The sequence below is a fragment of the Theobroma umbraticum genome, unplaced genomic scaffold, assembly GCF_002168275.2.
Source record: "Theobroma umbraticum cultivar Fairchild unplaced genomic scaffold, ASM216827v3 scaffold_77.0, whole genome shotgun sequence".
In the NCBI taxonomy this organism is placed as follows: Eukaryota; Viridiplantae; Streptophyta; class Magnoliopsida; order Malvales; family Malvaceae; genus Theobroma; species Theobroma umbraticum.
The window spans coordinates 1,542,154-1,547,924 of record NW_018397280.1 but is presented as its reverse complement, the minus strand read 5'-3'; the positions used below and the strand labels follow the sequence as shown (position 1 = coordinate 1,547,924).

The window sequence follows — 5,771 nt, the reverse complement described above, 5'->3', positions numbered from 1 at the left end:
CTTGAATTTTCCTCTCATCATTCTTTGTAGCTTCAACTTTTTTCACAACAATTATCTCTTCATCATCCATATGCTCTTTCGAAGATTCAATTGATTTTTCACTTGCCTTTTCAACTTCTTTGCCACTCCTAAGGGGAATTTCATTGCATTGTTCCTTACCCTTGGGATTGACTTGAATAACACATGGCAACGCACCTTCAGGTCTATTATTAATGGAGCTAGCAATTTGTCCCACTTCAATCTCAAGATTACCAATTGATGATGCTTGATTTTGAATGATGGCATCAGTCTTTGTCATGAATTGCATGAAAATGTCCTCTATTGTAGGCAATATCTCAAGGATAGGAGGTCTTGCTTGTAGTGGAAAGCCAAGAGGATTGTTTGGCCTTGGATTTGAAGGTCTTAGGTTATTATTCCATGAGAAGTTTGGATGGTTCCTCCAACCAAGATTATAAGTACTAAAGAATAGGTTAGTTTCCTGCTTGTTGAAATTTCCAACAAACTTAGCTGATTCAGGTTCATATATACATTGATCACTTGAATGCCTATCTCTACACAAATCACAACTTATAAAGGAGTTTTGGATAACATTAACTCCCATTTTGTCAAATCTTTTTGTCACTACACTTATTTATGTATTCCAAACATTTAGTGCATCAATCTCATAAACACTCGTATCTTTTCTAGAACTTGATCTTTTTGAATGCTATTACTACTTGTTGGATGCCATCTCTTACAACAAATTATAAGCTTCATTTGGATTTTTCCCATCAATGCCTTACTAGCAGGGACATTAATTGCAAATTTGATTAAACTGACTAATGCATTATACAATGTCTCAGCTTGAAGCCATTAAGGAAGCCCATGGTGTGGACATCTTTTAAGCAAATCTTTAAATCATTCCCAAGCCTTGTATAAGGATTTATCACCAAATTGTGTGAATGAAGTTATATCATTCCTCAAACTCTACAGTCTTTGCAGGTGCAAAGAATTTTGCCAAGAATTTTTAACCTTAATCCTCCCCTATACTAATAAATCCAGTGGGCAGTGAATTCAACCTACTCTTTGCTTTATCCCTTAATGAAAAAGGAAAAAGTCTAAGTTTTATAACATCATTAATCACCCCATTATATTTGAAAGTGTCATAGATTTTTAGGAAATTGACTAGATGAGAATTAGGATCATCATTGGTAATCCACCAAATTGAATGAAAGACTGAATCATTTGAAAGCTTTTAATGCTTTGGTGCACACCTTGTAGAAGAGGAACAACATAATCCTATAAAGCTTTGCTCTTTTCAATTATCTGAATCCCTGCATTTTTACCATGATTATTATTATCTTCAGCCACTGTTTGGTTTAAAAGTTAAACTTGAAACTTTTCCTTTCGAAGTCTTCTAAAAGTTTTTTGTATCTCTAGATCAAAACGAATAAAATTCAAGTCCTTCCTTTGTGTACAACAACCAAAGATACCTAAAAACCATAAAAATAAATAAATAAATAAATAAAATAAGGATTGAATTAAGACTAAATTTGCTTGGTATTAGTATTAGTAAAAATTTCTAAAAAACAATTCCTTGACAACGACACCAAAAACTTGTCAGTTTAAATTTTACCTACACAAGTATACATATCAAATAGATAGTGTATTAGCAAGCAAAATATTGATCCATCAAAGAATAGTCCTAAAAATTTACTAAGTAGTAAAATGAAAACAATTTAGTTTTATTCAAACAACTAAAATTTGGATGACTAATTTAACTAAAAATTAATCAACTAAAACTAAAACTAAACTAATTAACACTAATTAAAAATCTAAGACAAAATATAATGGAATAAAAATGAAATTGGAAAAAGCCAAGGATTACAATATCCCTTACACTTCATCTAAGTCTTACTCTTTCTCTTAACTTAATCCAATGAGTTGAATTGCTAACCTAGAATCCTCAATTATTTATAATGCTCTCTTGAGTCTCTTATGAAAATATCTACTTTAACCAAAGCATTATAATCCTATGTGAATTGAAATTAAAATAGACTCATTAAGTTCAAACTCTAATCTTGGCTACATACGGCATATAAGTATTTCACTATCCTATACACTAATCAATATATGCATCTAATCAAATAAATATGATCATATGCTATTCCACTTTTAGTTTATACTAAACTCCCTTTCCCAAGTTTGTTTAGGTTTGCAGATCAATTTAATTGGTGATTAGGTAATTAAAAGCATTAAGAAAAAATTAGAATAAACAATTCATTCCCATTGAAAATTAGCAAGAAAGAGATTAAAAATTTAGACTACGTGTGAGTTCAATTACAATCTTAGAAAAATAAATTTAGCTACTCATAATTGCAAAAGTAAAAACTATAAAGTTTAGCCATCAAGAGTAATAAGAATAATAAAAGCTAAGGAAGTAGAAAAATTAAGAAATTTGGCCAACCTTGATCTTCAATCGTCAACCTCAACCGCTATCTTCTTAAATCTTTCTTAGGATTTCTCATCAATGTGTGTATTGCTAACTTCTCCTTAAGCTAACTATTTATAACCTAACTTAACCTAATTCTACCTAAACTAAATTATTTTACCCTAAAAACTCTTAATTTGGACTTAAAATAAGTGTAGAGCCCAGTAGACTTAAGTTGGCCCACATAACTTTCTTTCCTGCAGCCATTTTTTTTTCAAAATTTTCTATTCGACATCGTAGCACCCCTTATCTAAGCCATGACACTCCGGTAGCTTCATGTCTTCTTCATGTTGACTGCTACACTCCGTCAACTTCCAATGCAATTTTCTCCATCTTCGAAGCAAAATTGGGGAAAGTGATCTGCATGAAAGTTGTTTCTTTGTCTCGTTAAACACCTTTCTTCACCCAGTTAAGCCTTATTCTTCTAGAATCCTACCAAAACATAAAAACTAATAAATGATAACTAAATGAAGATAAATGAACATAAAATTGGCATAAAATAAAATAAATTAATAAAAATAAACTAATTAAAAAAATTAAATTTTAACCTCAACTCAAGAACTTAGCTAATTTTTAAGAATAACTTAAAATAAAAATAATTCTATAAACATAATTATCAGTAGTCACTACCAAACCAAACTCCATCATAGTACACTCAATACCGAATTTCATAGCAAAACATGGTGATACAAAAGAATGCATAAATCTAGGATCATAAAAACACATGTTTCAGAACCACAAATAAGAAGGATACCTAAAACCACAACATTAGACGTCAGAGTGTCTTGAAGTGTCAAAGCATAAATCTTGGTTTATCCCCTATGTCACAGCTTGGAACTTTAGCCAAGTTCTGTGCGATGCTATGGTCTTGTGTACATAAGACTAAGCAAGCTGGATTTGTGGGATTATATGATATCCTTGTAGAAGCATAAAGAATAAAATTGGAAGAAGGGATTAAGGGAATAAACAAATATAATTGCTCTAATGAGAGAAAAACAAAGCACCTAAGATTTAAAAAAATTAAAGTGCTTGATTGCTTGATGAAAATAAAAGACTACCTAGGTAGCTTATTTATAACCTCTAACCTACTTGGCACACATCAAATTAAAATAAGGAAATATGCTAACCTTAGATTTTTTGGAGTACAAGAAAAGTAAAGATATCTTAAGGAAATAATCCAAAACATAATCTAGCTTAAATCGACAGCTACATTAAGTAAATGATGCTTTGGAACCCAAAAAGCCTTCATCCTTACCTTACCTGAGCTTAAATGCTTAGGAAAATCACAAAACCTTGAGCTTTAGCAATCAACAAAAAATCTATGCACATAAACAATATTTTTAGTTTTGAAAAATCAAGATTTAAAGATTTCAAAGTTGAAGAATGCCATGTTGTTCCTAAAAACTCAAACCCATACTTTAAATCTTCAAAAATGGTGATTTGGATCAAAAATGGGTTGAGAGAGCAATAGAGTTAAGTGTTTACTTGAGAAAAATGATTGAGGGATGCTAACCCTCAAAAAATGTGACCTATTTATAGTTTAGAGTGTGAAAATACAATTTTGCTCTTTTTTGTTTGAAAATGACAAAATGTATCTATACAGTTAGGAATGTATCGGTACCTTCAGTTTTTGAAAAATTTCTAGAGACACATTTGGCAATGTATTTATCATGACCCAAACTTGAGGGTCCATGACCAATGTATGAGCCTGGTAAGCAAAGCCCACCTGAGGAAGCTTTAGAATTTCAAATCATTCACACATTGTCAAGGATTTCCAAACTCATATTTTTATATATAATTAGTTCAATTACATAAACATGGCCCATTGGCACGTAATTCATACATAATATCCATAAGGCCATGCATTGGCCATCATAGCGGGTTCATATCATACAACCCTTATACAAATATAAACAACAACATCGTGCCTACACAAATCCCAAATACACATGGTTGGGAAATTAGTACCACTAGTAGAAGCTAACATGGTTTGTAACGACCTCTTCCCTCGATCATTACCGACGTCCGAGACTTGCGAGTGAATCCGTCAAATCCTGAACAAGCCTTAGTTAAGCTTCCAAACAATTTAAACTAAACTTACAATTTCAATGATATAGTTCACTTAAACCAAAAGATCACAATATTCAGAATGTATCATCTAGATACCAATAACTAAGTTTAATAACTTCACAATATATTCAACATAATAAGTGGTAATCATTACACAACCTCAAGTTTTAGCAAATATATTTCCATAAACTATTTATTATTATAAGTCTGACTATTTGACACAACATGACCTTTAGGCAGTAGAGCCACTCGAAGTGGAACTCTAAGAGATGCCATTACCTACGATGCAGCTAGTCTCGATGTGTTAAGCGATGCACTTGTACCGATTACTTATATGCAAATGAGGGGGTAAGTCTCACATACTCAATGATCATCAACTCCGTGAGTAGGGCGTAGATGGGAAACAAGATAAAGGTAAAAGATTTGAATATTAAAAATATTGGAATATATGTAAACAAATTAACTCAAAAAAAGGGGTTTGTGCCTTATACGTAAAACCAATAAGTTAATGCAAGATAGTCGTTTAAATCAAATATCAAACCAATTCATATAAAGTTTTTTACCATCGAAATCATTTAGCAACTAGCTTAAAGCAATTCAATATCACCACGCGTGCTCTTGTAAAATTCATCATTAACAAAGTTTATATGCAAATTCATAAATCATTTCGTAGTGAGAAATTAAATCCAATATCATTGTATAAGTAAAAAAACTACGAGAAAACTGTTAATTCTCACCATGCAAAAAACCATGTGCGTAAAAACCCAAAAAGATATCACTCTCGAGTAGGAATAAAAATAAAGAACATGTGGACCCGTTTCCAGGTAATAACATCCAGGAGCTCCGCTCCATCAGATCCTCACATGCCATGGAAGTCTCAACGATGTTGGCCGGCATTGGAGAAATCAGGCGGTTTCAATCGCGTATAACACTTGTGGCCTAGCCACGTATAATCACATATCATGGCCCCAGCCATATCTAACAGCCCGTCGACAACCCAAAGATTCTCTAACTAGAGCTCACTTGTGCACAAGGGTCACACTTAACCGACGTGACAACCGACCTACTCTCAAATCTCCCTGTTTGATAAAAGCATTTAAAAATATAGTTGGGTTCTCAAAAGTTCATTTCAAACTCATTTCCAAAATGTTCACGTAGTAACATGATAAGATCCCTTATGAGACTTTAAAATATAAACTCTTTGCATGAGGTTGAAAGATCATTTAGCATG

The 5,771-nt window shown here is 32.3% G+C and overlaps 1 non-coding gene across 1 annotated transcript; it reads left to right on the top strand.

The window, feature by feature from the left end:
- The first annotated feature begins 859 nt into the window (after positions 1–859).
- LOC149526306 (small nucleolar RNA R71) lies at positions 860–966 on the top strand. Its single transcript, XR_016352153.1, has one exon. It is a non-coding gene; the product is annotated as a small nucleolar RNA R71 (small nucleolar RNA).
- Positions 967–5,771: the final 4,805 nt, after the last annotated feature.